This window comes from Callithrix jacchus, chromosome 21 (genome assembly GCF_049354715.1).
Source record: "Callithrix jacchus isolate 240 chromosome 21, calJac240_pri, whole genome shotgun sequence".
Taxonomy (NCBI): Eukaryota; Metazoa; Chordata; class Mammalia; order Primates; family Cebidae; genus Callithrix; species Callithrix jacchus.
The window spans coordinates 5,971,619-5,982,761 of record NC_133522.1 but is presented as its reverse complement, the minus strand read 5'-3'; positions in this window follow the sequence as shown (position 1 = coordinate 5,982,761).

The following is an 11,143-nucleotide window of genomic DNA, read 5'->3' as shown; positions in this document are numbered from 1 at the left end:
TACTAAGTAAGTATTGGGGATGAGAATCTGAAGCTTTAGGAAAAAGAATTCAAGGGTAAAAATGTATATGGAAAGATGTCTCTGGAAGTATGTAAAGATCTATCTTATGAATATTTGTTTGTTTCCTATATAGACGTGTATTTTTCTTAGAATACCTCTTAGGTAAATGCTGGCTACATAATTCAGTCCCCAAATACTGTCAACTTCGAATAATAAAAATGTGTTTTTTAACACAGAATAACCCAAAGGAGGTGTTTGCCAGGTGCTCTTCCTTGCAATAATGAGGAGTCTATACTTTCTCTTGAAGCCTAAGGCCTTGAAATCCTCTACTTCCAGCCAGGAAAATGAAGGCAAGGATCATATTGGGGGATTTTATGAGCTCTGTTTCTAGGTGGTACATACTATTTCTTCTCTGGTTCCATTGGCTAGAACTCATCCACATTGCTGTACTTAACTCCAAGAGAACATAAAGCAGTCTGACAATGCTCCTAAATAAAAATGGAAATTTCTGGAATTCATATCATCTCTGCCACAACCTCTTTTAACGTAATTAATATGTCAAAGGCAGATTGTTCTAAAAACCTTATTAGAGAAACATCAGTTTCTTTCTAACTGTACCAGTTTATTTTTCTCATTTTTAGTTCTTTTCTCTTATTACATAAGTCTAATACTCCTATTAATGACACCTGTCAGCTATATGAGTATACTGCTCAGATCTCCTTTCAAGAGAGCTTATTGCAAGAAAGCAGCTAGCTGACAACTTTGAGCTGCTATATTTTCAAAATTTCCAGTATATTTTAGCAGGTCATGCTCTACTTTCGTCAGTCAGGGACTAAGTATGATGGAAGCAGTAGGGCCAGACCATTTCTTCTCAAGTGTTAAATCCATTTAACAAGCAATCTTGTATCTGATGTTCTTCTTCTTTTTTTTAATGGAGCTTTTTTGTTACCCAGGCTGGAGTGCAATGGCGCAATCTCGGCTCACCGCAACCTCCGCCTCCTGGGTTCAGCCAATTCTCCTGCCTCAGCCTCCCGAGTAGCTGGGATTACAGGCACACACCAGCATGCCCAGCTAATTTTTGTATTTTTAGTAGAGACGGGGTCTCACCATGTTGACCAGGATGGTCTCGATCTCTTGACCTCGTGATCCACCCACCTGTGTGAGCACTGCTCAGTACCAAGCTTGGATTTTCTAATCTTTTCAGGCAGATTCGTGGGAAGAAAAACACCAGCCGAGGTATATAGAGAAAAAGAGTTTATTTACAAAGAAAGAAAAAGAATTTATTTACAAGGATACCTAGAGACGCTCACAAACTTCAACACCGGCAATAAAGCAGCACGGGTTTTCGCAAGTCCAGACCAAATCACCATCGAAGCTCTGTTCGGCTTCTGCTAAACAATCTTTTATATTTTTTAAAACAAAGAAGGGTCAAGTCAGGACACTGTCCATGTCTTCATCATGTAACTAACATCCTTGAGGTGTTTACCAAAAACTGGATCAGGGAACTGGCCAGGTTCCCAGGTCTGGCTCTTCAGAGCCTTTTTTTGCATTGGGAAAATTCTGAGCTCGGAATACTCCCAATGATAAGGAAATGAAGACAACATAAAGTCTGTCCATGACTTGTAAACTTAATTAATTCCTTCTGTTCCATTACACCACCTCGGCCTCCCAAAGTGCTGGGATTACAGGCTTGAGCTACCAGTATCTGATGTTCTAATCATCCTCACTGAAGCTTGCTCAGGTTTACAGTGCAGTCTGAGCTCCATACTATTCGATTTTCCTTCCTACACTCTCCCCTTTAATAGATGTCAGGCCTGTATTTCTTTTTTTTTTTTTTTTTTTTTATTAGCACTGAGACAAAGGATCTCTCAGCAAAGCAATTTTTACTTTTTTACTTCCTACACTGCAGGAAGGGTGCCCTCGCTAGCCATCTTCCCACAAGAGTACAACAAACAAAGGAAAATCAGACATATTTATCCCTTATGCATTTGGGGTTGTCCTTACTGCTGTGTTTGATCTCCACTGGTTGGAGCCAGACCTCATAATCTAAATGAAAACCCGATTGGCTAACAACTTAAAACTTTTCTTTTTTTTTTTTTTTTTTTTAATTTTTTATTGGATTATAGGTTTTGGGGTCAGGCCTGTATTTCTATCTGAAAGCTCCTTGCACTTTCTTTTAAACCCTGTTCCAATGTTTCCCAGGCATTTCTAGCAAAACTTATTTGCAGGTTTAATTCTTTCTGTGTCGGATTCTTGACTATCTTAAACTTAGATGACTCTCACATTGAATTACCTGGAAAACGAAAATATTATTCTTTATTCTTCCCTCTACCTTTTCTTTATTGTCTAACTGATCCCCTAACAATGGAATGCTCACTTCCGTCGCTTTTCTCTATTGCCCAGCAGAATCTCTGATCCTCATTACTTTGAAGGAATTTCCTAAATTGTGCCTCTGATTCCAGTCTTGATATCCTCAACCTCCTCTTCAGTATGCAGGCAGACTAACACAGCAAAGTTAATGTTATCATTCCTCCTCAGGAGGCTTGCAGACTCAAATGCCCAGGGGCCTGGCGGTTATATAAACGAGTAAAGTAAGTGAAGTGTACGGTGACCCATAAAAGTGGCTTTTCTTCCACTAAAAGCAAACTTCTCAGGTTTAAGGCAACACCAATCCAGTGTGAATTTCTGGTTTTTCTTTTTCTGTTTTTTCAAGGTTTAAGAAAACTATGCTTTTTTTTTTAAAGTTTTTGCAGGTACATAGTAGATGTATATATTAATTCTTGATTTTTCAAGAGAATCCTTAATCTGAGTCTTCGTGAAAATTTTCTATATATTTAACATACGATAATCTACTTAATTATGAACACACACACACACACACACACACACACACACACTGAACTTTGCCTGCAGTGGCCAACTTTATTTCTAAAATACAGACTACTCTCTGGTATTGGCACATGAGACCTATCTTCAATGAAACCCTGCTTCTCTCTTTATTTTCCGGTTGGCTCACTCCCTCCTTACACTCTCCTTCCAATGGCACCGCCCCACTTGTAGTTCTCTGAGTATGCCACACTTTTTAATGCATCATAGCCTTTGATCTTTTTGATCCTCCGTCTAGAATCACTAAGCCAATTTCTACTCATTCTTCAAGTCTTCTTATTCCCTGACACTGGGTTAGGTCACCTTTTCTTTTGCAGCAGGAGACCCCTGTACTTACTACTGACACACACCAGCTTCACCAAAATTTTCTATTCTTTATGCCCTATTCTTACTTCTAGCTGAGGACACCTTGAACTGTGGCTTGAAAACCACTGTTGCTGCACTGGTATATGATAAACAAAAAACTTTTTTTGAGTTGAATTAGTATATCAATACAATGTTTGATAGCATCATAAATGGTGATGTATCTGATTATTTTTTCCCCATAGGAAAAGGTGTAAATTTCCTTCAGGTCGATAAAGCTAGTTAACGTCCTACTTGTATATTTTGGATCATTAAATATACTGATCTCTGCTAGAACTGGTTCATTCTCATAGAATTTTGTGGACTCATTTCATTGGTCTCAATGCTCCCATTTTTCTTAGTGCAGTTAAGTTGTTTAAGTAGACCCTTGAACCAGAGCTTAGCTATAAAAATTTAACAAGGTAAATGCCAAAGCTTTTCTGATCCTTTATATTTTCTCACTATGTACAAATAACGTCAACATGCCTACGAAAAACTATCCTTCTTATGAGGCATCTGGGATGCACATTCTATTGACACACAAGCTCTAGATACAATTTGGGAAAATAAGTGGTAGAGTTCAATGTGCCATGAAATGAAGAGTTTGGAGGTTTGTAGAAGTCATCACCCTTAAATTCTCTGGGAAAACTTTGTTATATGTTCACGAAGAATTGTCATAATTGGATCACGTGTTCCAACAAGGTGGGCTATCAACTTTCCTCTTCGAAGAAAGATAACTTTCCACTTTAGTTAGAAATAAAGTGTTGCTAGTAATAGTAATAAGAAATAAAAGAAAATAAGATGCTTGACAATGCATATTACATGTATGTACACACACATATAAATTTTAACTTCTCTAAATAATTATAATTAATGTTCATTGAACTTTTACTATGTACAAAGCCCTTAACATAAGTTATTTTATATAATTTTTCTATGAGCTTTATGAAATAAGTATGTTGTTATCCACTTTACAGGTTAAACCTTAGGGTGGCTGATAATCACACAATGTCATAGAGCTAGTAAGTAGAACTGAAGTCAAAATCAGCTCCAGAACTCTTGTTCTGAACTATTATACTTTATTAACTGCCAGTAAAATATCACAACTTGAGGGTGAAATCTGAAGGACAACTATAAAATGTATTCTGGAATTAAGATCTTGGGTAGTCTCTATTTTCCGCTTTTCAATGTGCATATTGTAGTTCAGTAAAGACAGAGTTCTGCAGAATCCTTGATCGTGACTGTCATGGCGGAGGAAGAAACAGACAGTTATCCCTGGTTTCGTTTCTGAGAACTCCATTTCAATAGCATGAGATTTGCTTGACACATGGTGAACCCTTCAAGCAAACATGTTCCCTTGAACATTCAACAAATAATCTAATTTTGAAACACCAAATACCACAAAGAAAAAGTAGGACTCTTGTGCTATTTTCTGACAGTTTTCCACACCAATGATTAATGGAAGTGTGTTGAATTTAGGATGCTTATCTGAAGCCAGGAAAAAACCTTTATATTTTTGAAGCCTATCACCCTCAATGATGGAAGCCAAAAACTTGGAATGTTGCTAAAATCAAGGCCGAGAGAATACAGAATGTCATGTACTATCAAGAACGTACTGACTTTCATATGGTTCTCATTTATCCTCATCCATGGCAAACTGAAAGTCTTGGGAAGAAGCCAGTACAAATTGTTACAGATAACACTATCTGAATATAACTGCCATAGGTATGCTTCATATAATAAATAGATATTTCATATCAGCAACTCAGCAATGCAAAAACTGAAAGACTCTAGTCAAAATTCATTTGGATACAATCCTTCAGAGAATGCTCAATTTGCCAATATTATTATTTATCTTGGTCTCGAGAGCCCTTAATACTCAATTTCACGTTTCTGACTCTAGAGATTTTATACACATGCAAGTACACAAACACACACACACACACACACACACATACACACCGACATAACATGCTCCATGGAGGTTAGAACGTTGAAATCATAACATCTCAGCTTAATAAATTAAGTTTGAACATATAAAAGTTTAGTTCATGCCTGCAGAATCAAATAGATAAATTTGTTGATATTTTCAAATGTTTAAAGACATTTTTCGCAACAGATTCTTTTTCTTGGTTTAACGGGTTCAGCATTAGGCATCTGAGCATTAAGCGCTGTGGCATGACATTCACTTTTAGCCTAATGTGATGGTTCATTTTTCAAGAGCTCAACAGAGTACCCAGTACACAACAGGTCAGTAGGCATAAAATTAGCTTTTGTTAAATGAACATTAAATGTATTGTTGGAGGACAAATGAGCAATATTACCTATTTCAACAATTGTAGCATGGATTCTGTGCAATATACAGTTGCTTTCCACTTAGATTAATGTTTCTCTCAAACAGAAAGTTTTGTAGCGGCAAGTCTAATCTAATACATAGACAGGTTCAGGGCCCGGCACACGGAATAAACCCATAATTGTTGAATGATACACATTTATAATGCAAAATCACTATGGGTAACAAAGGAATTCTATGTTACACTTTTCTGCTCTGGGGAAAGGGAAATAGATATATTTACATACATATATATACATATTTATTTATTAAATGGATTATATACATATCTGTGAATTCATATGTACATATACTCATATATACTTATGAATACATATATACATATGTTTATATATACTTATGAATACATATATACATATGTTTATATATACTTATGAATACATATATACATATATTTAGATATACATATCAACATTTATTTATATATACACAGACATTTATTTATTACATGGCTTACTAAAATTCAAAGAATTAATAAATGCTAAAGCCAGAGATAAGACTAAAAAACGAATCTTTCTCTTTTAAGATAGCTGTAATTGCATAACATGAGACACTATCGTTGCATAATATCACTCAGCGACTTAAAACAACAAAAGTCACTTATTTCCTGGTTTTTGCAGGTCAGGAGTTCATACATGGGAAAGCTCGTCTCTGCTCCGTGTTGCCTGAAGCTCAAATGGAAGACTCCGACTCTGGCATTGGATTCTTCCTAGTATTTACTTTTTCCCATATCTGGTTATTGGTGTTGGCTCTCATCAAGGATCCAGCTAAGCTCACACGTGGCTTCACGATGTGGTGGTTGGTTCCAAGTACAGGCATCTGAATGGAGGGGAGGAGAAAGAGGAAGGGTGTGAGATTTTACCCTATTTACACGCCAACAATTTTGCCTGCCACATTTTCCTGGATATTGGCAGATGTCATGAGGTTTCTGGGTCAGAGACAAAGAACAATCTGTTACTCACAGCAGTGGCAGTATCCAGTGTCACCATTTTCCCATACACGAATTCTCCAAGGCCCAATCTCTACAAAGTTATGCAAAGAGGGCCAAGTCTTGCCTGCATATGCAATGAGATGTATTGAAGAAACGGAAACTCATATAATTGGCTGCAAGCAAACGTGCCTAACAACTGCCTCAGAGGGATATGTCTTCATCATATCAGACAGTTAACAAACCTACCGTTTGCTGCAAAGGGAAGTACTATGTCTTTATTCCAAGGTTATTTACTATACAAATACCTTTGAAAAGATAATGTAGAAAAGAGGGCAGTTAGTGCCTCTGCTTGGAAGACATGCAGAAACATGAGCGACGCATGGAGAATTGTTTCCTCTAAAACACTTCCTTCAATCTTTGTTGTTAAGAGCAATAAATACATTTAATATAAACTTATTAAAAGATTTACCCTCAAAAAATTTTAATGTCAACATTTAAGATTTATTTGAGAGAGAAAATATCAACTCCCTTACCCTCATCCTCCTTTGGTTAGGAACCACTACACAGCATAGAAAATTTGGGAGGGTTAGGCATTAAACAGTCAAAAGGTTCTTCTCAAATTAAAATCATAGCTTAAATGAATATTTTATAAAAAATGGCCACATTTGATAGGCCTCCTATTAAACCTATATGTAATTTGGGTAGAACTGACACCTTTACAATGTTGAGTTTTTCAATCCATACATATGGTACGCCTCTGCATTTATCTATGTCTTCTCTGATGTCTTTCATTAGCATTTTGTAACTTTTAGCTTAAAGATCTTGCACAAGTTTTGTTTGATTTATTCTTAAGTACTTCATTACCTTTGGCAAAATTATAACTAATATTAGATGTGTGTGTTTGTGTGTGTGTGTGTGTGTGTGTATTTTTTTTGGGGGGGGACAGGGTCTCACTCTGTCACCCACACTGGAGTGCAGTGGCGTGATCTCGGCTCACCACAATCTCTGTCAAGCAATTCTCCTGCCTCAGCCTCCTGGCAGGAGAGGCTCCTGAGTAGCTGGGACTACAGGCATGCACCACTACAGTCCAGGTAATTTTTGTATTTTTTGGAGAGATGGGATTATACCATGTTGGCCAGGCTGGTCTGGAACTCCTGGCCTTAAATAATCCACCAGCCCAGACCTTCCAAAATGCTGGGATTACAAGTGACAGCCACTACTCCTGGCCCTAATATTACATTTTTAATTTCAGTTTCTACATGTTAATTATTGGTATCTGGAAATGTGATTAATTCTCTTGGTTTTGATTGTATTCTCTACTACCTAGTTGTATTCATATATTAGTTTTAAGTTTTATATTTTGTAGATTTTTGGGGGATTTTTTTATGTAGACAAGCATGCCATCCCAAAATGGTGAAATTTGTATTTTTTCCCTTCAACCTGTATGTGCTTTTATTTCATTTTCTTGCTTTATTACTGTGGCTAGAATTCCTAGTACTATGCCAAATAAGAGTTATGAGGAGACATCTTTCCACTGTTTCCAATCTTAGGACAAAAGCCATCAGTTTTTCACCACTACATTTGATGTTAGCTGAAACTTTTTTGTAGATATTCTTCAAGTTAGATGTTTCCCTCTATTTCTGTTTTTCTGAGGGTATTTTTTTCAATTTATTTTTTCTGCCTTAATTGGAATGATGACTACTTTTTTCTTTTTGATTTGATGATTATACTGCTTGATTTTTGAATATGAAACTTGTCTTGCATACCTGGGGCAAAATATTTACTGTTAATAGTGTATGATTATTTAATACATTACTGAATTCCATTTTCTATGATTTATGGAGCAATTTGCATTAAACTTTATGAGACACATATAGATGTAGTGTTTGCCTTTCTTTTACTTCTTTAATTTTTCTTTGCTTTCTTTGTTGGGCTTTGGTATCAGGATAATACTGGCCTCATAAAATAAGTTGGAGGACATTCTCTCTTTTTCTTATTTTCTGAAAGAGATTGTATAATATTGTGCTGAGTCATTTTTAAGTGTTAGAAAATTGTCCAATAAAATTATATAGGCCTGGAGATTTCTCTCTCCAGAGATTTTAAATTATAATATATATTTAATAACTACACAACTATTTAGATTATGTCAAGTTGATTTATTTTCGTAATTTGTAGTTTTTGATAAATTTCTCAATTTAAAAGAATTTTCAAATGTATGAGGATAAAAATACTTTGTAGTATTCCTTTGTTCTAATCATTATGAAATAACACCACTTGTTTCATTATCAATATTTATGATAATTGTCATGACTATTTTCTGGATTTTTAACACATTTATTAATTTTTTTGAAATAACATTTTTGTTTCATTGATTTTTCTATTGTTTTTCTGTTTGCTTTTGTTTATATGTGCTGTTTATAATTTCTTTCCTTTGCTTGCTTCGGATTATTGTTTTCTCTTTTTTTTTCTAGTTTCTTAACAAGCTTAGATTGTTTATTTAAAATACTTTCTTTTTTCTAAAATAATATAGTACTATAATTTTTATAGCTATTTTGGCTACATCTCATTCATATTGATATGTTTGTTTTAATTTTCTTTCAGTTCTATGTATATTTTATTCTCTTTGAGACTTCCTTTTTTATCCATGGATTATTTAAAAGTGTGTTTTTAATTTTCAAATGTTTAAAGATTTTCTTCTTGTCTATCATTGATTTCAAATTTGTTTCTATTTAAATTAAATAGTATATTCTGTATGATTTAGATTCTTTTAAGGCTATTGATGTTTGTGTAGTGAGCCAACATACGGTCTGTCTTGGTGAATAATTGCTGGACAGTTAAATGCCCTGCATATTATGCTGTTACTGAGTGGAATGTTTCATCAATGTCAACTGAATCTTACTGATTGATAGTGTTTTTCAGTTCTATATCTTTCTGCACTTTTTGTCTAATACTTCTGTTTATTGCTAGCAGTGAGAATTTGAAGTTACCACCTACAGTTGTAAAGTGGCCCATTTCTTCTTTCAGTGCCATCCAATTTTGCTTTGTGTATTGAAAAGCTCTGGGTTGTTGTTTTTTTTTTGCATATGCACATTTAGGACCATGATGTCTCTTGGTAGATTAATCCTGTAATTACTATGTAATTCCTTTCTTTGTCCCTACCTATTTTCTTTGTTTAAGTCTACTTTATATATTATTCAATTATATATGTATAGTGTATATTTACATGTAATATATGCCATGATATATTGTATTGCTTCAGAGGTAAGGCAATTTTACTTCCTATGTAAAATATAGTATGCCAACAAAAATTAACCAAATACCCTACTTTTTAAAATTCATGTTTCCATAATATACTTTCATCTATCATTTGATTCTTAACATACTTGTATTATTATTTTTGAAGTGAGCTTTTTGTAGATTCAATATAGTTGGGTAATGTTTTTTATTCACTCTGTCAACCTCTTTTAATTGAGGTATTTAATCCATTTACTTGTCAAGTAATTATATTATGGCTTAAGTCTGCTAATTTACTATTTGCTCCTTTCCTTTTCTGTTTCAAATTATGTTCTTACTCTTTTGTTACCTTTCTGTGGGTTCCTTGACCAATTTTTATTTTAGAATTACATTTTTGTTTTATTTATAAGGTTTTTGAATAATTTTGTATAATTCTCTTAATATGTGCTCAAGGTATTACAATAAACACTTGCAACCTCAGAAAGACATGCAAACTCTTAAAATGGTTATGTGAACAAATGATTCTGCTTTTACCTGTGGCAAATGATAATCAGTCTAGATATTTTTTATAAGTTCTTTCAGTTCTAACAATCTGCATTATGTGATATTTACTATTATAAATTTATTACAATTTTAAAATGACAGTGCTGTATGAAACAAAAGACAAACCTAGACTTTATCCATGCTACTTAGCAGGGCTTTTTGAACTGGCTTGTCCGGAGTTTAAAGAATTAATCAGAAACTATTCAGGACCCTCTTGCTTGGTCGTGGTCATATTCAGTACATAAAATAAGTTTTTTTTTTATTATTCAGTACATAAAAGAAGTTTTAAGCACTTATGTTCTTTGGCTTTTATAAAAAACGCACCCTAATTTGCTTCTTGTATTTTTTTATACTTTTACGTGGTAATAAAGACGTCAACAGTTTTCAGATTTGTAAAAGTCACTATTGTAATATAAGCTGACACCTGTGATTGGTTTATTTGGTTGCAGATCACTGAACAACTGAGAAAAGAAAAACAAAAGCATGAGGCCGGGTGCGGTGGCTCAAGCCTGTAATCCCAGCACTTTGGGAGGCCGAGGCGGGTGGATCGCGAGGTCAAGAGATCGAGACCATCCTGGTCAACATGGTGAAATCCTGTTTCTATTAAAAATACAAAAAAATTAGCTGGGCACGGTGGCGCGTGCCTGTAATCCCAGCTACTCGGGAGGCTGAGGCAGGAGAATTGCCTGAACCCAGGAGGCGGAGGTTGCGGTGAGCCGAGATCGCGCCATTGCACTCCAGCCTGGGTAACAAGAGCAAAACTCCGTCTCAAAAAAGAAAAAAAAAAAAAAAAAAGAAAAAGAAAAGAAAATAAAAGAAAAACAAAAGCATGAAGTTAGCAACGTTCCTATCAT